Below are 23,627 nucleotides of genomic sequence, written 5' to 3' on the forward strand. Positions count from 1 at the left end.
GAGGTAGGGAGTCCTAGTTCAATGGCCCAAATCGTGCTAATCAACTTCTGCAAAGGACAGTGTCCTGGGGCTGTGAGCCTTGAACAGCAAACTCGGGTCCACGGGTTTGATCACAGTATGACTATGCCTGTGTTATTTAAAGTTTGTCCCAAGGAGTGTTTTGATGTGCTTGGTATGGGCTTCACCCCCGGTAGGCACAAGCATGTGCATGCCTCATTGGCACTGTGTCCATATAGAGCATTGTGAAGGGACTATGTGGAAGGAACAGGAAAAGAGAGACTGCTTAACATCCTTTGCTTTGCTCTGCCAGGTTTTATATTTACAAGTTTCTGTGTAGAAGGATACTGATGTATGTTCTTGGCCTCCATAAGGCAGCAGGGAATGACAGGAGTAAAAATGAAGATGCCTAAAGACACTGAAGTTTCCTGGTCTATTCGGTCAACAACTATTTAATGGGGGCCCACCATGAATCAGATAAGGTACACATGTTGTAGATACAAATGACCAAGAGCAGGCATGACCGCTGCCCTTACAGAACTTGGTATCTAGTAGGGGAGTCAGCCAACAATCGAATAGTCACATAAATGTATAAAAAATGGAAATTGTGGCAAGTGCGAAGAAGGCATAGTCATGGTGCTGTGAGCACCATTAACGGAATATGACCCAGTGTAAGAGGTCAGCAAGGGCTTCCCTGAGAAAGTGATGCTTCAGCTGAGACCTTCAAGATGAGCAGGTGCTAACTAGGCAAAAAAAATGGGAATGGGAGGCAAAATCCCGGCCAAGGGAATAGCACATGCAAAGGCCCCATTTTGGGAGAGAGACACCTTGGTGGAAGGTAGGAGATCTGACCTAAGTGTCACCAGGAAGGCCCACCAACCCCTAAACACCTCTGCCTCCTAAAATTCCGTCATTATTAAGGAATGCTTTGGGTTAAGATTGTTTTTCTCTTGAAATTTTTGTTTTTCTGTTTTTGTTTTTTTTGTTGTTTTTTTTTTGGCAGGAGACCAGAGCTTTATTATTACTCAAATCAGTCTTGCTGAACATTTGTGGATCAGAGTTTTTAAGGATAATTTGGTGGGTGGGGGAAGGCCAGTGAGTGGAGAGTGCTGATTGGTTGGGTCAGACATGAAATCGTAGGAAATTGAAGCTGTCTTCTTGGGCTGAGTCGGTTCCTGGGTGGGGGGCCACAAGATCAGATGAGCCAGTTTATTGATCTGGGTGGTGCCAGCTGATCCATCAAGTTCAGGGTCTGCAAAATATCTCAAGCACTGATCTTAGGAACAGTTTAGGGAGGGTCAGAATCTTGTAGCCTCCAACTGCATAACTCCTAAACCATAATTTCTAATCTTGTGGCTAATTTGTTAGTCCTACAAAGGCAGTCTAGTCCCCAGGCAATAAGGTTTGTTTTGGGAAAGGATTGTTATTGTCTTTGTTTTCAACCATAAACTATAAAATAATTTCCTCCCAAAGTCAGTTCAGCCTACACCCAGGAATGAACAAGAACAGCCTGAAGGTTAGAAGCAAGATGTAGTCAGTTAGGTCAGATCTCTTTCACTGTCTCAGTTACAATTTTGCAATGGCAGTTTCGATCCCTCCCTCTGGGTTTTATAACACCTTAACCTCAAGATGTTGGCTAATGAAGATGGAAAAAGGGTGAAGACTGCTCTAACTTCTTCCTGCTGATCAAGGGCATAGTGAGGGTAGGTGCTGACCCCGAAGTAAGAGGAGTAGAACTGCTTTGCAACAGTCTGAGAGTACTCGTGCAGGCCTGGTTGGGGTTCCAAGGCTTGCATGGCAAAGGTGTTGGTATTATTATTTATAGTTTTAGTACCACATTTCAGGGAATAGTATACTATAAGGTAAATAATGAGTACTAGTGTAAGGAATGCAATTCCCAGTTTTAAAAGTAAAAATTTTAAAGCATTACTTTGGGAACTTATAGCCCAAAAAGAATTTAGGATTTAGCCAAACTGCAGAAAAAAACTCAAGAACAGCTAACAGCAGATGTACGATAGATTTTTCATTTGTTTGTTTTTGTTTTTCTGTTTTTGTTTTTGTTTTTGTTTTGAGACAGAGTTTCACTCTTGTTGCCCAGGCTAGAGTGCAATGGCACGATCTCAGCTCACCGCAACCTCTGCCTCCTGGGTTCAAGTGATTCTCCTGCCTCAGCCTCTTGAGTAGCTGGGATTATAGCCATGTGCCACCATGCCTGGCTAATTTTTTCTATTTTTAGTAGAGACAGAGTTTCTTTCTCCATGTTGGTCAGGCTGGTCTTGAACTCCTGACCTCAGGTGATCCGCCTGCCTTGGCCTCCCAAAGTGCAGAGATTACAGCATGAGCCACCGCACCCGGCCCAGATGTACTATAGTTTTTTGAAGCATAATTTTTCTCTTTCTAGTTTCCACTTTTATTAAAAACAAGTTATGATAGAACTGATTTGTTTGCAAAAGTAAATTTTAGTCTTATTATATTTGGTCTGATTATTTGCATAAAGTGCAGCAAGAATGATTATTTCCCACAAAGGTTTTTTAAATTGACTTTGATGGAACTCTATTCCATAAGGAATCTTAGAAAAGACTTTTTAAATCTGAGCCCAGTCATGGGTTTGTAAGCTTAAATACTTGTAAGTTGGGTAAATTTCTCTTCTCTTGACATCTCAAGATAACTTGGGGCTCCTGAGCCTGTTAGAAAGTGACATTTTTCACTTACTACAGGTCAGGAACCCTGTACAGGGACTGTGTAGACAGGATATGAGGCCAGTTTTCCCAAGGGGCTTTTATTGGCTTTGTAAGTCAACTTTGATTTTTTTTTTTTTTTTTTTTTTTTTTTTTTTTGGTTAGCTTTCTTTTTGTTTTGCTGAGACGGAGTCTTGTTCTGTTGCCCAGGCTGGAGTGCAGTGGCACCATCTCAGCTCACTGCAACCTCTGCCTCCTAGGTTCAAGCAATTAGCCTGCCTCAGCCTCCCAAGTAGCTGGGATTACAGGTGTGTACCACCACATCTGACGAATTTTTTGTATTTTTAGCAGAGATGGAGTTTTGCCATGTTTGCCAGGCTGGTCTCAAACTCCTGACCTCAAGTGATCCACCTGCCTTGGCCTCCCAAAGTGCTGGGATTATAGGCATGAGCCACCGTGCCTGACTCAACTTTGACTTTTTAAAGAAAGCATGCCATTCCTGTCAAAACCTTGGTAAAGTAACCAGTTTCTCCAATTGTGTCCTGTTACAAAAGAAAACAGATTTCTATTGCACTTACGCAAATAACTGTACTACCACAAATTGAGAATATTTACAAATAATTTTCAAATTTTGGAGAAATTAGGTAGAGAGAAACAAATATGCTCCAAATTTTGTTCACAGGAACATACTTTGCTTAATTGTTAAAAGCTGTAAGTAGCTTTAGAAAAAGTTTTTTGGCTCTAGAAAACAAAAAGGATTAGCAATGTTTTAAGCAAAAAAGTTTTATAAAAAAAGATTACTTCAGTTTTCTATTAGTTTAGTCCATTTAGTTAACTTTTGTCCTGCTTGATATTTATAAACATTTCAGCTCTCCATGAGAGTCACAAAAGCTTTTCCCTCTATTCTAATGTTACTTTCTCCAAAGTTATTAGAAACGTGCATTCAAGAGCATCTGTTACAGTCCTATAGCTGACTATAAACCACCTTTTGTAGAGGGTTAAAAAAGACAACAATTTTTTTAGATAACAAAAAGTCTTAGAACAGCCATTATTAAAGCCACAACTGACTAGGAATTTTGGTTACTTCTGTGGGATACAACAACTTTACATAACAATTATAGCTATTAATATAATATGCTAAGTTATATTAGAATTATAGGAGTTTCCCATAATTTTGGAACACATACTAATAACATATTTATACAAATACAACCCAATGAAAGCTAAACACCATTTCATATTTGACAATGCTTTTTGTGTGATTTTTATACCAAATAAGCCAAATATGTTATTTTTGGACTTGCAGGGGACATAATATATAAATGATTAATTAGGTCAGAAAAACACATGCTTTTTAATTTGATTTTAGAAAGTCTGTCAAATATTAAAGTTTTAAAACACTGGATATTGGCCAGTCACGGTGGCTCACGCCTATAATCCCAGCACTTTGGGAGGCCAAGGCAGGCAGATCATGAGGTCAGGAGATCAAGACCATCCTGGCTAACACAGCGAAACCCCGTCTCTACTAAAAATACAAAAAAATTTAGCTGGGCGTGGTGGGGGGGTGCCTGTAGTGCCAGCTACTCAGGAGGCTGAGACAAGAGAATGGCGTGAACCAGGGAGGCGGAGCTTGCAGTGAACTGAGATTGTGCCACTGTACTCCAGCCTGGGTGACAGAGTGAGACTCCATCTTAAAAACAAACAAACAAAGAAAAAAACAAAAAACAGTGGATATTACAAAATAGAATCCCAGGTTGCCACACATCATTTATTTGGCCAAAATGATAACTCCAAAATTTTAAAAAAGGAAAACCTTTACTCTGATAGAGGACTTAACTTTCCAAACAACAAGACCCAATGAAGATAGCATGAGGCCAGCTGAATCTGTCTCTTCTCTCACCCCTCTTTTTTTGTGTGTCTGGTTTACGTAAAGGCAAACAAAAATATTTTATTGTTCTTCAATATTACATAAAAATGTTTTTCAAAATAGGAAACCAAATACCAAATTTCATGTTTGCGTTAGGGCATCTCTTTTTTAAAAAAAAAAAACAACGGAGTTGTGCTGTGGCCCAGACTGGAGAGCAATGGTGCCGTGTTGGCTCACTGCAACCTCCACCACCTGGGTTAAAGTGATTCTCATGTCTCAACCTCCTGAGTAGCTGGTTTTATAGGTGTGTGTCACCATGCCTGGCTAATTTTTGTATTTTTAGTAGAGACAGCATTTCCCCAAGTTGGCCAGGCTGGTCTCGAACTCCTGACCCAAGGTGATCCACCCACCTCAGCCTCCAAAAGTGCTGGAATTACAGGCATGAGCCACTGTGCCCAGCCACATTATTGCATCTTTAATGCTAAAGGTAGTCTTCAAATAAAATTTTATAAACCTATTCAGTTTTAATTAATTTGTCCAGAAGGTAAGATTTTCATAAACTTTTTAGAACCTTTTATAATTTTCCATTAAACAGCAGATTAATTTTTTTAAGAAAATCATATTATTTGGACACATGGGCCCAGATTCTTGCCCCACATCAGTATGATTTTAATGTTTTAACCTATAGAAAAAACTAAATCTCATTTAAATTTTAGCCAACTTGCTTATACCCACACAACATTTTTACAAGGTTAACCCTTTACAAACCCTTTTTTTAATTTGCTTAAACCTTCAGTTTTGTCCCCTTACTCTTTAGGTTAAGAAAAATCTATTAAAACCTTCTAAACTAGACAAAATTACATTGTCTTTAACAAAAACCATATTCCCATATCTTCTTATAATCTCCCACCAAGATTACATTCTACTTTACTTCTATACCTGACAATCTTATATGTAAAACTGTTTCTCCAGTACTCTCAATTATATGTTACAATGTTAACTCTTAACAACTTTTATTTTTGGTGAAAAACCTGGGTAAGTAGGCAATTTATTTAGGTACTGGATGTGGAGCCTGGGACATCAGGAGTACTGACCCTTTTCAGCATAGCTAGGGGGCATGGCTTTCCATATGTCTCCAGACCTTATCTCTAATAGCATGCCCCAAAGTAGGTAAATTGAACAATTTTCAAAACTCAAAGAAGCAGTTATGACCTTAAAGCATTTAGCAAATCTAATATCTGACCTTAATTTAGAACAAATGTCTAAATTTTGAAGATATTTTTATTTTACTAATAATCTTTAAAACTGAACAGGTTACTAAAATCTTCTTGTTGTTACTTCTTGTTGTGAAAAAGAAGGCATTAAAGTTTCTATTTTTCTGATAATATATGATTTAAGTGCTTATTTTTCTAAGCCAATTAATCAGATCTCTTTTATATATAAACATCACACACACACAACACATATAAATATACAAACAGACAGACAGAAGATCCAGTAGTTGTAAGATTTTTCATTTGCTAGTTTTTTAATTGGATTGCTGGCTTCAGGGTGGATCCCTTGGAGGAACAGGGCCAGGAAAGCATGAAGTTTTTAGGGCCTAATAAGCAGGCACAACTGGAAGATAAAGACAGATCCTCAAAATTAAAGGTGCCATTTTATACTGGATCCTGGATCCCCAAAAGGGAGGGAAATACTACAAGAGAATATAATGCAGTGCTTCTACCATGCATTTCATTGCAAGGCAATTCAAAGCCAATCAGCCCATTTTTTAATTAGCCCATCCCCCACAGGAGTCTCATCTTTCAGTGGGGGTTGGGGAGGTTTGCTTATCTTCCAGGTGGCCAAGAGCATGCTTCTTTGACCCAAACATGCAAAGAGCTAAGTATCTCTTCATAACTGACATTAGCCATTTCTTAAAGTACATATTTTTTTTACCTAGTTATTACACACCAAGGCTAAAAGCTTTCCCATAAAATAAAATAATTTGATACCCCCAAAAGTCAAAACTATTAGTTAATGCAAGGCAAAACAGAACAGAGCCTTAGATTTTGACAGGGATTTATTGTTTTCAATTCCTGGGGTTCCATGAGGAAAGCAAGTTTTTCCCAGAATGGGGTCTGTGGTGCCTTCTCTGTTTTTCCCCAGGAGTCCCAGGTTGTTAGTAATTACCTTGAGTTTTTTCCTGTAGATATTAACAGTGGCAATAAGACAAAATGGAGAAAAACAAATTCAGTCTACTGAGAAGAAAAAAACTTTTTCAGAAAAACACAACTCAAGAAGAGGAAAAAGATAAAGGCCTTTTAAATATGTATACCTTGGGTATCCATTTTTAATTAAGTTGAATTTAACCATAAAGCTCGTTTCTCAAAAGAAAAATTGCTTATTACCCAGGACAGCCAATATTTTTGGCTTTTGAATTCTACCACAGGTAACCTTCCATGAGAAATTAGTATGTTTTAACTAAGGTTATGACTTAACCATGGATGCCCAAGGTATTTCAAAGACATGATAAGCAGTTCCTTCCTTCCTTCCTTCCTTCCTTCCTTCCCTTTCTTCTTCTTTTTTTTTTTTTTTTTTTAACAAGATTTAGAATCTCCCCAAGGGTCATTCAGAGAAAGGAAAATCCAATCAGGAAGTCAGAAGCTATCCACTATACACCTCAATATTAGTGGCAAAGTTACACAACTGACAAACCAGAAAGGAATCATTCTGGAAGCCAAGAATTGAACCCGGGCCACCATTGTCAAAAGGCAAAACCTGACCTACTGAGCTACACGGCATTGAGCAGTTTCTATTGCTGTTCCCTGAAGAAGTCTAGAGCAGCCAATTTCAAGCTTGTAAAGGTTATTAACTGCTCGAGATAATTTTTAGGGCTAACTATGACACAAACCTTCAAATTCCTGTCCTCTGGTTCGAGGAAACCAAGAGAAAGTATCTCCACAGGTCACAAAGTTAAGCTCTTAAGGACACAAAACAAGACAGAGAATTTTCATCCAGATTGGTTTCAGGGACTCTCAGCAAAGTTTGTAACTGACCAGCCTGGCAGGCTGGCTTGAAAAGTAGGCTTATAGGAGTTCTAAACCCACGTTTTATCCTGTGATGCCCTTCTCTCCATTATAGAACAACACAGAAAGACAAATTCTTAGCACAAAGTATACCAGATTTGCTACAACCTAAGACTAGTCTCACAAATCCTTTTTTCTACTAATCAAACCCTTGCAGAGGAGACAAATAGTGGTGTTTATCATTTACACACACACACACACACACACACACACACAGAGAGAGAGAGAGAGAGAGAGCAGAAACTTGGCTAGTAAGAATTTCTTATCCTTTTTGCTGGCATACCAGGTTTCCAGGTTCTCTTTCTTTGAAGCTTCCACAGGAACAGAGTGGCTTTTGATGACCCTGACCACTGTGCCATACCTGTGAGGGTCAAGCCACTCAACAAAAGAAAATCACCCTTTTCTGTTTTATGGAACCATAGGCAAAAGATTCTCAATTTTCCAAGATGTTGCCCAACAGGCTGCTTGGGGAACCAAATTAACATTCTCCATGCCAGCAAAATACACATAACAAAATAGACACTAGTCACCTCATTCAGTACCCAATATTGACATGGCAAGGCTCAAAATTTCTCCTCTTGGTCCCTGTTGTCTTTGATCTGCTCCAGGTGGGGAGGGATGACCTCAGAACAGTAATTCAATGGGTGACCTCTGGGCAAGACAAAGAGCACACAGTCACCCCAAGTCAGGCCTGTTGAGCTTACTTCAGGGCTCACTGAATGTAACCAGACAAATAAGGAGGGTTCTCTGAGTTAGGCCTGTTGGACTTCCATCAGCAATTCCTCCAAAGATCCCCTCCACATATACAAACACACACAAACATAAGACAGACAGAAGGCCTTCCAAATCAAGATCCCTAACCAAGAATTCCAAGAATACTTCTTCCAAACTGTCTTCCTATTCTCCATCTGAGAAATCTCCCCAAAACCTTCCTGATAGAGAAGAAGTCTCCAGAACCAAGACTCTTCCTACTAGTTAGGGAGAGCCAACAAGACCCCCCAGGAGCTGAACTGAGATAGACACCCCATGGTGGAGCTACAGGCAGACACCCCACAATGGGGCTACAGATAGACACCCCGCCATGGGGTTACAGAACCAGTCAGGAGAAGGAAGGAGACATTGGCAGTGCCTAGGATACTCACCAACCTAGACACCCCACAATGGGGCTATAGCTACAAACACTCCATGACCTGGCTACAGCACCCCACCATGGAGCTACGTACAGACACCCAGTGATAGGGCTTTAGTTATGAGATGTCTCCTGAGGACTATTTCTCCATTGCAATTAAATCCATGCACATTGGGTTGGCAGTGCCCCACTGGAAGAGACGGTGCCAGAGTCAGCCACTACTCCAAGAAAACTAGGTGGCCACTTGAGCTGACCTCTGGATCCATGGCCAGAGGCAGGCTACCAAACTGTGGGCAGCTAGCCACAAGGGCTATCCTGGACGAGCCCCCAATTTTGTAACTGCCCAATGGGTTCACCTTGCCCACTGCATAGACAGAGCCAATTTATTAACGCAGGGGAATTGCAATAGAGAAAAAGTAATTTACGCAGAGCCAGCTGTGGAGGAGACCAGAGTTTTATTATTACTCAAATCAGTCTCTTAAAGTGTTCCTTTATGCTCAGAAGAATGACTCACTAAGTCAAGTGAATGGTTTTAGCTGATCAATTCTCTCCCTAATAGCAGAAGTCATGGCCACAAGTCCCTGAGATTATTATGGGAATTTGGGTAGGTGGGTTTATTTTAAAGTGAAAGAGAGTAACAGAAATGAGAGATGGCGGCCTCAAAGATCAAACCTCATATTTTTCCAAATTTATCCCAAGACCAGCCCTACCAGAATTTATTAAAAGTCTGATCTCCAGGAAATCACATAAGCTTTTGCATTCAGCAAGACTAACCAAGATGGTCTCAGCCTTTGAGACAAATCTATGAAAAGGAGCAATTCAAAGAAAAGAGGTAAACATCATATTATAAGAATGCTGGCATTTTTTTCCATAAACTGAGTCCTCCATCCTAAACCAGCTTCATCAGCTTGAGCATCCTTAAAAGTTTCACAGCTGACAAAATACAGTCAGGCACTACATAACCACCTTTCAGTCAATGACAGACTGCACACACCACAGAGGCACCTTAAGATTATAATACTGTATTTTTACTGTACTTTTTCTATTTTTAAATATGTTTGACTACACAAACACTTTCCACTGTGTTACAGTTGCCTACAGTATTCAGTACAGTAACATGCTGTACAGGTTTGTAGTCTGAGAACGATAGGCTATACCATGTGGTCTGGGTGTGTAGTGGGCTATAGCATCTAGGTTTGTGTAAGTATATTCTATGATATTCACACAATCATGCACTTCTCAGAATATATCTCCATTGTTAAGCAACACATGACTGTATATTAATTCAGTATTTTGTTTCTAGAGTGTCATAACAGATGTTTCTCCCCCATGGCACATAAACAAACAGTAAACCATACAAGCTTTTCAGTCACTTAGGCCTAGATTTAAATCCTGACTCTTCAGCTTAGCCATGTGACCATGGGCAGGTCATTTAACTGCCCTAAACCTTGTTTTCTCAACTGCAAACTGGGAGTCATTGTCCCTATCCCATAGAGTTGCATGGAAGGTGAGATAAAAATAATGCATTAAAGAGCTTACCAAAGTGCAGGTCATACAATCAGCACTTAATAAATGGGAGAAAGTTAAAAAAGAAGGGACAGGTGAGGGGAACTGGCAAAGACAGAGAAAGAGCGTGGAGCTCCTGAGAGACATAAGTGCATGGGTTCCAGGTGATGCATCGCTTGGGCAAAACCACACACACCAAGTCTCAAAAGAAATTGAAAAGCCTGAGAGAAAGCAGGCCTGGAATTTACAAATGGAAAGAACCCTATCGCTCTTGTGTTTTCTCTTGGAACATGTGACATGAGTTCACCCAGAGACAGGAAAGAAAACAGCAAGGACCTCCCAGGCATTACAGCATGGGTTCTGCCTGAAGAGGCCGATGACAAAAGAGAATTTAGGGTAGGACATCCACCTGGAAAACTTCCAGGCAGAGTGGTGCCTAGGAAGCTGCTAAAAGCTTAAATAAGGGGGAGTAAACCAGAGAGCTGGATGAAAAAATAAAAAGCCAAAAGGACCCTCCTTGCCTCCCTGCAGATTGTCAGCCTCATCCCATGAAACTGGCCTCAATTATTACAGACAGAAGAATTTCCTGCTGGAAAGCTCTTTGACCTACTGAGCTTGGCCTAGGATACTCAACATTCTCAGGCTTGGCATGGCATTCTCCAGTAAGATTTTCTCTTTCTGGAAAAAAGTAATACAGAAAAAAAAAAGGCAACTATATAGTGAAAATACCAAAGAATGTCAGGAATCTGAATCATGGGGAAGAGAATTCCTAAATTTATCTTTCCCAAAGTTATTTTTATCAGGGAGAAAGACATTTCCTTATTGAGGCTCTGAATCTATAAATCCCCAAAACGCTTTCTTACAAAGTTCATGCTTGTGTTTTATTTTTTATTTATTTTATTTTATTTTATTTTTGAGACAGTCTCACTTTGTCACCCAGGCTAGAGTGCAGTGGCATGATCTTGGCTCACTGCCACCTCCCCCTCCCGGGTTCAAGCAATTCTCCTGCCTCAGCCTCCTAACTGGGATTATAGGTGCCCACCACCACACCTGGCCAATTTTTGTATTTTTAGTAGAGACAGGGTTTCACCATGTTGGTCAGGCTGATCTCCAACTCCTGACCTCAAGTGGTCCACCCGCCTTGGCCTCCCAAAGTGTGTTTTAATTTTTAAAGATATAGGCACTTTGCATACATGTTTCTGTATCAACCCTTTTCCCTCCTGCCCACATAACTGTGAGAAAAGGCCGGGCGCGGTGGCTCAAGCCTGTAATCCCAGCACTTTGGGAGGCCGAGACGGGTGGATCACGAGGTCAGGAGATCGAGACCATCCTGGTAACCCGGTGAAACCCCTTCTCTACTAAAAAATACAAAAAACTAGCCGGGCACGGTGGCGAGCGCCTGTAGTCCCAGCTACTCGGGAGGCTGAGGCAGGAGAATGGTGTAAACCCGGGAGGCGGAGCTTGCAGTGAGCTGAGATCCGGCCACTGCACTCCAGCCTGGGCGACAGAGCGAGACTCTGCCTCAAAAATAAATAAATAAATAAATAAAAATAACTGTGAGAAGAATTTCAACAGGCCCAGCAAATGACATAAAATGATATACCATATGCATTTTGGAGGCTGAGGTATGAGGACTGAGAGTTGTAAATAAAGTGCTGACCCAAGTGAGATCCAAGGAACACCTGAGAAGCTCGGGTGCAGGGCAGCAGCCCAGAGCTGGTGGCCCCTTCCTGGCCATCTGGGAGCTGGGCATAGATTTATCAACAAGAAGACTCTGCTACCTCCCCTCACCAGGCCTCTACTCTTCTGGGAAACACAAAGCAATAATAAAAGAAAGTGTTAGACAATATAAATAAATAAATAGTGCTGAAAAGGGCTTACTGCATTCTGAAATTGCAGCTCCTGTAGTTGTCATAATGATCTGGTAACCTTTAGTGATTATTTATTTATTTATTTATTTATTTTGAGTTGGGGTCTCATTCTGTCACCCAGGCTGGAGTGCAATGGCACCATCTTGGCTCACTGCAACCTCCACCTCCCAGGTTCAAGTGATTCTCCTGCCTCAGCCTCCTGAGTAGCTGGGATTGCAGGCACCTGCCATCATGCCCAGCTAATTTTTGTATTTTTAGTAGAGACAATGTTTCACCATTTTGGCCGGGCTGATCCTGAACTCCTAACCTCAGATGATCCGCCTGCCTCAGCCTCCCAAAGTGTTGGGATTACAGGCGTGAGCCACCGCACCTGGCCTTCTCCTTTATTTATCTAAGCCTAGTTTCCTACCTGCCTGAGGAGACCAAGCAGGGAATAAACAGAGAGCATCTGCAACACCTTGTTAGACAGAGGGAACTGCTCTCCTCAAGCATCCAACAACCCCACCGAGGAAAACGAGGCCAAACCTCCCTCCCAGTGTTACAGGAAGCAGGGCTAGAAATTGGAGCGGCGATAAGTTTGCCAAGAAAATGAATCACGCACATGAGACTTCAGGACCACTTAATGCAGAGCAGATTTTCGGACCACTTAATCCATGGAAAGAAAATAAACGGATTAATAGTTGCATCGAAAAAAATACGTTTTAATAGAAAACAATGCATCACTTATGCATACCCTTCTGGGTTATGAGATTCTAGCCCTGTTTATTGTCTTAGAGCTACTTTGTAAATCTTTGTAAGTTGTAGGTAACTGATAGATATATAACTTCCGTCCTGTCTGGGAGTGATTTAATTGACTCCCCCTGGCCCTGGCCTTCACCAATGGATAAAACAGTTTTGCCTCCATTTGCAATTCATCTCAACATTCCTTTACTCGTAATAAAAAAAACTTGTGCTGTTTTGACTTTTCCTTTGAACCAGCTGTTATGGGTTGAATTATGTCCCCTTCTCCCAAAAATACTGAAGATATGTCCCAACCCCCAGCACCTGGGAATGTGAGCTTATCTGGATCGTCTTTGCAGATGATCAAGATGAGGCCATGAGAGTGGGCCCTGATATAATATGACTGTGTCCTTAAGAAAAATAAAAGGTAATTTAGACACAGAGACAAATTACCTTCCTCTTTATGCATACACAAAAGAATGCCATGTGAAGAGGAAGTGAGAGATAGGGTAATGTCTCCAAGCTAAGGAACAGAGAGGATTGCCACCAAACCACCAGAAACTGGGAGAGATGCACAAAACAGATTCTCCTCAAAGCCCCCAGAAGGAACCAATCCTACCAACACCTTGATTTCAAACTTCCAGCCACGAGAACTGTGAGAGAACAAATTTCTGTTGTTTAAGCCACCCAGTTTGTCATACCTTGCTATGGCATCCCAAGCAAACAAATACACCAGTTATAACATGTGTCTTATTCCGTAGTATCATATGAGCAAAATAAATTTTTTAGCACATGTTCATTTTTATATCTATAGAAGAGTCATGATTTTATTAGGTTGGGGAAAAAGTTATTGTGGTTTTTGCCATTAAAAGTAGTGATCCAAACCGCAATTACTTTTGCACCAACCTAATACCTTTTTCTGAAAGTTATCTTTTAACAGTTTTGGAGGATTCACCAAGATGCCCTGTGGATTTCCTGACCAGAGCCAGGTAGATTTCATCCACAGAGAAGTGCACCACATGGGCAGTGGAAGCACAGAAATACCTTTTCTTGATTCATGAGGTCAAGTAACACAAAGTGAGCCATCGAATTTTGCTGACTCTGTTTTTCTAATTTTATTTTGCCCTTACTAATTTTGGTTTTGGTTTGTTTATAGCCAGTAAATTATTCTCCATTGAGAATTAGTTTTATGGTCTGACCATTTAATGATCTTTGTAAATGTTGCATAGAGATCTAGTCTCTGTTGGGTGAAAGGCTCCAGAGAATTTAGTTTGTTTGCCTTTTTGGCTGGGAAATTGGTTGTTTTGTTTGTTTGTTTGTTGCTTGTTTTTGAGTCAGAGCTTCACACTGTTGCCTGGGTGGAGTGCAATAGTGTGATCTCGGCTCACTGCAACCTCCGCCTCCTGGGTTCAAGTGATTCTCCTGCCTCAGCCTCCTGAGTAACTAGGATTACAGGCGCGTGCCACCACGCTCAGCTAATTTTTTGTATTTTTAGTAGAGACAGGGTTTCACTATGTTGGCCAGGCTGGTCTCAAACTCCTGACTTCGTAATCCGCCTGCCTCGGCCTCCCAAAGTGCTGGGATTATAGGCGTGAGCCATGGTGCCCAGATGGAATTTGGTTTTATGATCAGATCATTTGAGGATCTCTGCAAATGAATTAGGAGTTTACATAGAACTTGTTTCTGCTGGGTGAGAAATGACAGAGAATCTAGTTTGTTAGTCTTTTCTGTTTGTTCACTTTTATATTTGGAATGCAAATCATTAAGAGTTTAAATTGCAAGGGAGGAAAAAATTTTCCTCCTGTCTCCTAAGTTCAATGGCTGGGACCCTACAAATTAAACAATCTGACAAAAGACAGATTAACAAGAGAAAAACAAATTTAATTAAGTATATTGCCACACATAGGATTTCACAAACAAATGGGGCTTGAGGAAATGGCTAGAATTTGCTTTTTTTTCCTTTTTTTGTTTTTTGAGACAGAGTCTTGCTCTGTTGCCCAGGCTGGAGTGTAGTGGCGCAATCTTGGCTCATTGCAACCTCCGCCTCCCAGGTTCAAGTGATTCTCCTGCCTCAGCCTCCCAAGTAGCTGGGATTACAGGCGCCTGCCACCATGCCCAGTTAATTTTTTGTGTGTTTTTAGTAGAGATGGGGTTTCACCATGTTGGCCAGGCTGGTCTTGAACTCCTGACCTCAGGTGATCTGCCCCCCTTGGCCTCCCAAAGTGCTGGGATTACAGGCATGAGCCACCAGCCAGCTAGAATCTGGAGCTTATTTATCATCTTAACAAGAAAGATAAGGTGTGGAGAAGAGATTAGACCAAGGAAAGGGGGTGCCTTTTGGTTTCTTGGAGGGTGGGGGGGTGTAAAATGATTATGGGAAGGTGAGTAGGAAATTAGGAAATGTATGGCAAGTAAGGTTGTTTAGTACGGTTTGTTATACAGATGAGTCTCCAGGGATAAGCATTGTCTCCAGTAGTTCTCTTCCTTATATAGAAGAGGGAGACAACTTTGCAAAAAAGGGACGTGTATGTCCTGCTTTTAAACAGAAGGGAGCTTTTTCCTGCATCCGCTATTTTTCAATTATCTTCAGCTCAAAATAATCCTTATGCCAAAATAGCATATTCTGGGGTGACATATTCTGGTCCCCTTCGATACCTACTAGTAAAAAAGCTCTTTGGCGAGTTTTATAAATGTATGTTTACTTTGACTCATGACCGAAAATCTAGAATTAAAACTATAAGCTCCTTCTGTTTGTTCCCACGCTTATGTTTCTGTAATTCAGAAAGGCCTTTAAGTCTTACATAATAATTTTCACCTCTTGTTGATATTAATAAATTGGGCTAGATAATCTCTGAAATTAAAGGAGCTCTATTCTGATTAGCTTATAGAGATAAACAAGTGCTTTTATTAATTGTTCCTAGAATTGCTAGAAAATAAGGAAATCGAACTTCTAATACTTTCAATGTAATTTTTATAGAAAGTAACATGGAAATGTTTTAAGATTTCAAATTCACATAATTTAGGTAAATCTTCAGCAACCAAGACTAGTTAGATAATTTTGGTTTAATAAAAACAGCTACAGATTAGCTGATAATCAGATTAGCTAGATAAATTCTGATTTATCAGCATTAAATATAATACTTGCTAGTATTTTAATTCTATTTGGGCATGTTCTTAAACAGGTTTCCTGATTGAACAAGCTACCATTACTTCTACTTAATACTTAAGTTTATAGAAAATATAAATTTTTGTTTCATTGATTCATTATTCTCACAATTTTGTTTGCCTCGGGGTTATGGCTTGTGCAAACAATGAGTCTGAAAGGCTATGAAATCTGACAAATTTTGCTCAGTTTTGACAGGCTTGTTCCCTTGGTTACTGTTTATTGCCTTCAGCTACAAGATGAAGGGCTTTTTGTTTTTCTTATGTAATCGACCTAGACAGCAAAGATTCTGTGTTTTACTGGAATAACCTTCAGTGGTTTATGCTGACTTTATTATTATTATGTCCTTGACTATTTAAGAAAACAAAAATTTCTCACTTAGGAAAGATCTAAGGCTCCTTACAGTCACGTTACTTTCTATGTTTACTTTCTAAATACTTTATTGTCACTTAGAAATGAGGAGCCAAAGAGTTTTGTTTTAGTTTTTGTTTTGTTTTGGGTTTGTTTTTTGTTTGTTTGTTTTGAGACGGAGTCTCGCTTTGTTGCCCAGGCTGGAGTGCAGTGGCACATTCTCGGCTCACTCCAACCTTCACCTCCCCGGTTCAAGTGATTTTTCTGCCTCAGCCTCCCCAGTAGCTAGAATTACAGGCACATGCCACCATGCCTGCCTAATTTTTGTATTTTTAGTAGAGATGGGGTTTCATCCCCATGTTGGCCAGCCTGGTCTCAAACTCCTGACCTCAGGTGATCCACCAGCCTCGGCCTCCCAAAGTGCAAAATTACAGGTGTCAGCCACTGTACCCAGCCCCCAAATAGTTTTTTAGACACCTAGATCTGATTCCTGTCATAAGTGTTCAAATCGCCTGACAGTGTCTGGTTTTTGCCTCCCTAAAATGGAACTCTGAATATAAAATAAAATGAAGCTTTCAGGATTTTTTTTGCTACTAAAACTATTTTGAGATTTCCTAGGGGGCCCCTGGAAAATCGCAAAGACTTATTATTTAGCCTTTTGAAAAGAGAGATGTTAGAAATAATTAGGTTTACTTGCTGGATTACTATTGATGAACCACATGAAAGACTTGTGAAATGAGAAGAGATGCTCAGCCTTCCCTAGGTTAAATTGGTATAGGTTACATGTTCTTAGTATATTTCAGAAACTGTATGCTATATGGGAATTTTCCAGAGATTAGAAGTGTCATCGCCGTCCATGACACATTTCTCCTTATTAGGGCCCTAGTGCTGCTTTGCCATGTTAGACAATGACACTATAGTGTTATCATTCATGATTTCAGTTTTTTGTTTGTTTGTTTGTTTGTTTTTTAATAGAAATGGGGTCTCACTCTGTCATCCATGATGGCCTCAAACTCCTGGGTTCAAGTGATCATCCTGCCTCAGCCTCCCAAAGTGCTGGAATTAGAGATGAGAGCCACTGTGCCTGGCCCAATTTCAGTTGTTTTTGAAGTGTTAACTTGATCACAGCTTTACTTATTTAATTTGAATCTAGTACCGTCTAGGGCAGTGGTTTTCAACTGGGGATTGACATCACTTACAGAATTTTACTAATAAACACATGTCTAAGAGCTACTGAGGACCACGGACTCTCTTTACTTGATATTCTTGATATATTTTTGTTATATTCTTACTTAGCAAATTCATGTTATAATATGTTTCAGCATTATTACATTATATCTTAAGATATTTTTCTCTGGAAAGTTTATGTTCATCCATTTTTACAAATTAGATATAATGTTCACTGTCTTCTTTTGTTGCTGTTGTTATTGCTTTGAGACAGAATCTCCATCTGTCGCCCAGGCTGGAGTGCAGTGGTGAGATCTTGGCTCTTTCAAACCTCTGCCTTCCAGGTTCAAGCAATTGTCCTGCCTCAGCCTCCCGAGTAGCTGGGATTACAGGCGTGCGCCACTACACCTGGCTAATTTTTTTGTATTTTTAGTAGAGACAGGATTTTGCCATGTTGGCCAGGCTGGTCGCAAACTACTGACCTCAGGTGATTTGCCTGCCTCAGCCTCCCAAAGTGCTGGGATTACAAGTGTGAGCCACCGATCCTGGCCGGTCTTCTTTAAAAATAGAGCTAATCATTATAAGTTGTTGTTGTTGTTGTTGTTGTTGTTTTAAGATGCAGTTTTGCTCTTGTCGCCCAGGCTGGAGCCCAATGGCACGATCTTGGCTCATTGCAACCTCCGCCTCCTGGGTTCAGGAGATTCTCCTGCCTCAGCCTCCTGAGTAGCTGGGATTACAGGTGCCCACCGCCACGCCCAGCTAATTTTTTGTATTTTTAGTGGAGACAAGGTTTCACCATGTTGGCCAGGCTGGTCTCGAACTCCTGACCTCAGGTGATCCACCCGCCTCAGCCTCTCAAAGTGCTGGGGTTACAAGCGTGAGCCACTGTACCTGGCCTGTCTTCTTTGAAAATAGGGCTAATCATTATGTTTATAATTATTTCATCTAAAATTTTTTTGAATTGACTTTATTTTCTTTTTGGCATGCCACGGAAGCAACCAAATCTTATCAGTTGCATTTTTATTGGAATAAATTCTTATCAGAACTTTTGCTTTTGAAAATTATCAGTAATAAATTAAGCACAGTATTTTAAGCCTTTTGTCATCTAGAGGTAGTTTTTGTTTTACTCTGATGCTTCCTTGAAAATGTTTCCTCTTCAGCAAAGGACTGTCTCAGAGACCCATGGAAAAGGACTATGCTGGGTATTTTGGGTTATGTGCTGCTAATGGCATCACTTAAACAATTTTGAGACCATACCAGCAAGCTGAGTAAGGATTTCCAGAACTCTAGGCAAGAAACAAATGGAGTCAGGAAAATGCTAACCCAAGATCCAGTGAAACAAGAATTAATTACATAGGACTAAGTGAACTGATGAGGAATGATTGTAGTTTATGGGGGAGTGGGGGTATTATTGATTTTTTTCTTTTTCTTTTTACAAAATTCTTCTTCTTCTTCAGCGTCTGCAACTGTAAGATTATTGATGTTTCAGTATGCTATTTTCTGGATATATACAGAAGCCCTTTCTTTTTTCTTTTAACTATAACCCATAACAATTTAGTAAACTCTGTTTTTGTAAATGGAAATTAAACATTTGTAAATGATATCATATTCTTCCTGCCTAACCCCTCAGAATCTGGAAACTCTTAATGAATATTCTTCTTTTCATACCAATATAGTCATTTCCATAGATGCAATTAGGACATATTTGGGACTTAATTTTCCTGGAATTTCATTGAAAACATTGGTTATACAACCAAGAACTTGCCTGGAATGTCATATTTGAAAACGATGCTTATTTACTCGTATATCACCAAGTACTTTTAAGTAACTAAAGTTGTTTTATGGAGTCAAGGCTTACAAAACCATTGGGTGCAGTGGTGCACACCTGTTGTCCCAGCTACTTGGGAGACTGAGGCAGGAGAACTGCTTCAGCCAGGGAGTTCAAGACCAACCTAGGCAGCATAGTGATACCCCATAGCGAGACCCTGTCTTTAAAATAAATAAATAGGCCGGGCACGGTGGCTCACACCTGTAATCCCAGCACTTTGGGAGGCCAAGACGGGCGGATCACGACATCAGGAGATGGAGACTATCCTGGTTAACACGGTGAAACCCCGTCTCTACTAAAAATACAAAAATAATTAGCCGGGCATAGTGGTGGGCGCCTGTAGTCCTAGCTACTCGGGAGGCTGAGGCAGGAGAATGGCGTGAACCCAGGAGGCGGAGCTTGCAGTGAACAGAGATCGCGCCACTGCACTCCAGCCTGGGCGACTGAGCGAGACTTCGTCTCCAAAAATAAATAAATAAATAAATAATAAAATGCTTATACGACCCTCTTGAAAAAACTGGCCTGGGACCTGGTTTACAGGGTTTCCAGCCTTGCTCTTTTTTCATTGAGTTTTTGAGTTTCATGAAGGCATCACAATATATCTTTTTTAAAACAACACATAATTGGAAATTTAACTAATCAAAATGGGCCACCTCTCCTCATTCATACAAATGAATGGAAGAGATTGGAGCCCACACAACTGCCAGGCTCTATGCAGGGCACTTGGCACATACTCTGCAGGATCTTTAAAATTTTATTTTATTTTATTATTATTTTATTTTACTCCTATTAATTTATTCTTATTTATTTATTTTATTCTTTTTTTTTCTTTTTTAGAGTTTTTTTGAAAGTTCATGTCAGACGAGTCATGTGTCAGCATCATAACAAGGTTTAAGGGAGGTGCAGCTCACACATGAGCATGAAAACCCAATTGTCATGCTTATGAACTACAAAAGGATCACAGGATATTTTTGTAAGTGCCTACCCAACAGATCTCCCCTCCTTCTGTGGTACAGTATGTCCAGTGTTGAACTAGTAGCATTCACATTTCCCCACAAGTGTCGTGAAAGGGGGACTCTCTCCCAAGTTTCCCCAGCAGTAAAACCTGATTGGTCTGAGGTCTGCAGGGTGGTTCTAGTCGTCTTGCCAGTGATTAATTAGATATGACTGTATAACATGGCTGGGAGGTGGGAGCAGAAGAAGAGATTCCGAAAGGAAAGGGTTTATGCTCTTAAAAAGAGCTATGTGATGCCTCTGATGAAGCCTATGTTAGTAGAGACATCTGAGAGTGTAGATGAATGCCAATGGCCCTCATGGAAAGAGAGAGAGATGAGAAAAAGCACACTCTTTTTTTGCATCTACATGTGATGTCTGGAATTACAGCAACCATTTTGTGATCATGAGAGCAGCTGGCTTGGCTAAGGACAAAATTTGTCACACCAAACATGGCAGAGAAGAAAGAAGATTCTGGATTCTTGGTAACATTTTTGAGCCACTGGACTAACCAAGACTGGAATTGGTCTTCCTTGGGACTTTTTAATAAGTGGGATAGTGAATTTTCACATTGAAGTAAATTTTGAGACGAGTTTTCTGTTTCTTATAGCCAAAACTATCTTACCTGCTACAAATAGTTTATTTAATTTCATCTTTACAACAGTCCTATGTCTGTGGACATTCTCATTTTATAGATAAAAATCTGAGATTCAGAAAGTTTTAGTAACATGGCCAGGCACAGTGGCTCACACCTGTAATTCTAGCACTCTGGGAGGCAAAGGTGGGAGGACTGCTTAAGCCCAGGAGTTTGAGACCAGCCTGGGAAAATACTGACACCCCGTCTCTACCAAAAAAAAACAAACAAACAAACAAAAAATTACCTGGGCATGATGGCACATGCCTGTAGTCCCAGCTACTCAGGAGGCTGAGGTGGGAGGATTGCTTGAGCCCAGGAGGTCAAGGCTGTAGTGAGCTGTGATCGTGCCATGGCACTCCAGCCTATGCAACAGAGCAAGACCCTGTCTCAATAACAATAATAGTGATGGATAGAACAACCACACAGAAGATAAGTAAGGAGAGAGAGGACTTAAACAACATAAAAAAGCAACTAGAGCTAATAGACATATACAGAACACTCCACACAAGAGCATATTACACATTCTTCTGAAGTGTACGAGACATTTTCCAGAATAGACTATACGTTAGGCCACAAATTAAGTCTCAACACATTTTAAAAGAAAGATATTTTAGGCCTGGCGCAGAGGCTCACACCTGTAATCCCAGCACTTTGGGACGCCGAGGTGGGCGGATCACCCGAGGTTGGGAGTTCGAGACCAGCCTGACCAACATGGAGAAAACCCGTCTCCACTAAAAATACAAAATTAGCCAGGCATGGTGGTGAATGCCTATAATCCCAGCTACTTGAGAGGCTGAGGCAGGAGAATCGCTTGAACCCGGGAGGTAGAGGTTGCCGTGATCCCAGATCATGCCATTGCACTCCAGCCTGGGCAACAAGAGTGAAACCTCATCTCAAAAAAAAAAAAAAAAAAAAAAAGACAGATATTATATAAAGCATCTTCTCTAAGCACAATAGGATGAAGTTAGAAATCAGTAACAGAAGTAAAACTGGAAAATTCCCAAGTTTGTGGAAATTCAACAATGCATCAATAATCAAAAGACCAGGTGCAGTGGCCCAAGCCTATAATCCCAGCACTTTGGGAGTCCAAGATAAGTGAATTGCTTGACCCCAGGAGTTCAAGACCAGCCTGGGCAACATAGTGAGACACCACCTCTATTTTTTAAAAATACATAAAATTAAAAATAAATACAGTAAAAAAAAAAAAAAAAAAAAAAAATGAAAAACCAAATAGATTGAAGACAAAATTGCAACAAAAATTTGAAACTACAGAAGAACAAAAACAAAAACACAACCAACCAAAACTTACAGGACATAGCAAAAGCAGTGCTACAAGAAAAAATTATAGCTACAAATGTTTAAATTTAGAAACAAGAAAGATCTCAAATCAACAACCTAACTTTATAAATAAGAAACTAGAAAAAAAAACGGCCAGGCACAGTGGCTCATGCCTGTAATCCCAGCACTTTGAGAGGCCGAGGCGGGCAGATCATGAGGTCAGGAGATGGAGACCATCCTGGCTAACATGGTGAAACTCCGTCTCTACTAAAAATACAAAAAAACAGCCGGGCGAGGTGGCGGGCGCCATAGTCCCAGCTACTCGGGAGGCTGAGGCAGGAGAATGGCGTGAACCCGGGAGGCGGAGCTTGCAGTGAGCCGAGATTGCGCCACTGAACTTCAGCCTGGGCGACAGAGCAAGACTCCATCTCAAAAAAAAAAAAGAAACTAGAAAAAAAAAGAACAAACTAAACCTAATGCTAGCAGAAGGAAGAGAATAATAAAGATAAGAATAGAGATTAATGAAATAGAAAATAGGAAAACAAAAGGGAAAATTAATAAAAGCGAAAGTTGGCTCTTTGAAAAGATGGACAAAATTGACAAACCTGTAACTAGATGGACTTAAAAAAAGAGAAGACTCAACTTACTAAGATCAAAAATGAAAATGGGGAAATTACTACCAACTCTATGGAAATAAAAAGGATTGTAAGAGAGTACTGTGAACAACTGTATGTCAACAAATAGGATAACCTGGATAAAATGGAAAGATTACGAGAAACACAAAACCCACTAAAACTAAATCTGGAGGAGACAGAAAATATGAATAGACTGATAACTAGTAAGGAGACTGAATCAGTAATCAAACATCTCCCAACAAAGAAAGGTCCTGGACCTGTTGGCTTCACTAGTAAATTCTACCAAACATTTCAACAACTAATACCAATCCTTCTCAAACTTTTCTTTAAAAATTAAAGAGGAGAAAACACTTCCTAAATCATTCTATGAGACCAGCATTACCCTAATACCAAAACCAAAAACACTAGACTACAGATCGATATCCCTTATGAATGTGTGTGCAAAAATCCTCAGCAAAATATTAGCAAACTGAATTTAGCAGCACAGTAGAAGGATTATACCCTATGAGCAAGTAGGATTTATTCCTGGAATGCAGGGGCAGTTCAACATACAAAAATGAATTGGCTGAGCACAGTGGTTCACGCCTGTAATCCCAAAACTTTGGGATACCAAGGCAGGCGAATCACTTGAGCTCTGGCATTCAGCCTGGGCAACATAACAAGATCCTATCTCTACATAAGTTAAAAAATTAGCTGGGCATCGCCGCGCCTGGTGGCTCATGCCTGTAATCCCAGCACT

The 23,627-nt window shown here is 40.4% G+C and overlaps 2 non-coding genes across 2 annotated transcripts; one reads left to right on the forward strand and one right to left on the reverse strand.

Annotated features, from left to right (window-relative positions):
- Nucleotides 1-20,200: 20,200 nt before the first annotated feature.
- On the reverse strand, nt 20,201-20,304 carry LOC114671211 (small nucleolar RNA U13). The gene has a single exon (XR_003721096.1). It is a non-coding gene; the product is annotated as a small nucleolar RNA U13 (small nucleolar RNA).
- Nucleotides 20,305-20,588: 284 nt separating this feature from the next.
- LOC114671190 (small nucleolar RNA SNORD74) lies at nt 20,589-20,668 on the forward strand. Its single transcript, XR_003721077.1, has one exon. It is a non-coding gene; the product is annotated as a small nucleolar RNA SNORD74 (small nucleolar RNA).
- Nucleotides 20,669-23,627: the final 2,959 nt, after the last annotated feature.

The sequence above is a fragment of the Macaca mulatta genome, chromosome 11, assembly GCF_049350105.2.
Source record: "Macaca mulatta isolate MMU2019108-1 chromosome 11, T2T-MMU8v2.0, whole genome shotgun sequence".
Lineage (NCBI taxonomy): Eukaryota > Metazoa > Chordata > Mammalia > Primates > Cercopithecidae > Macaca > Macaca mulatta.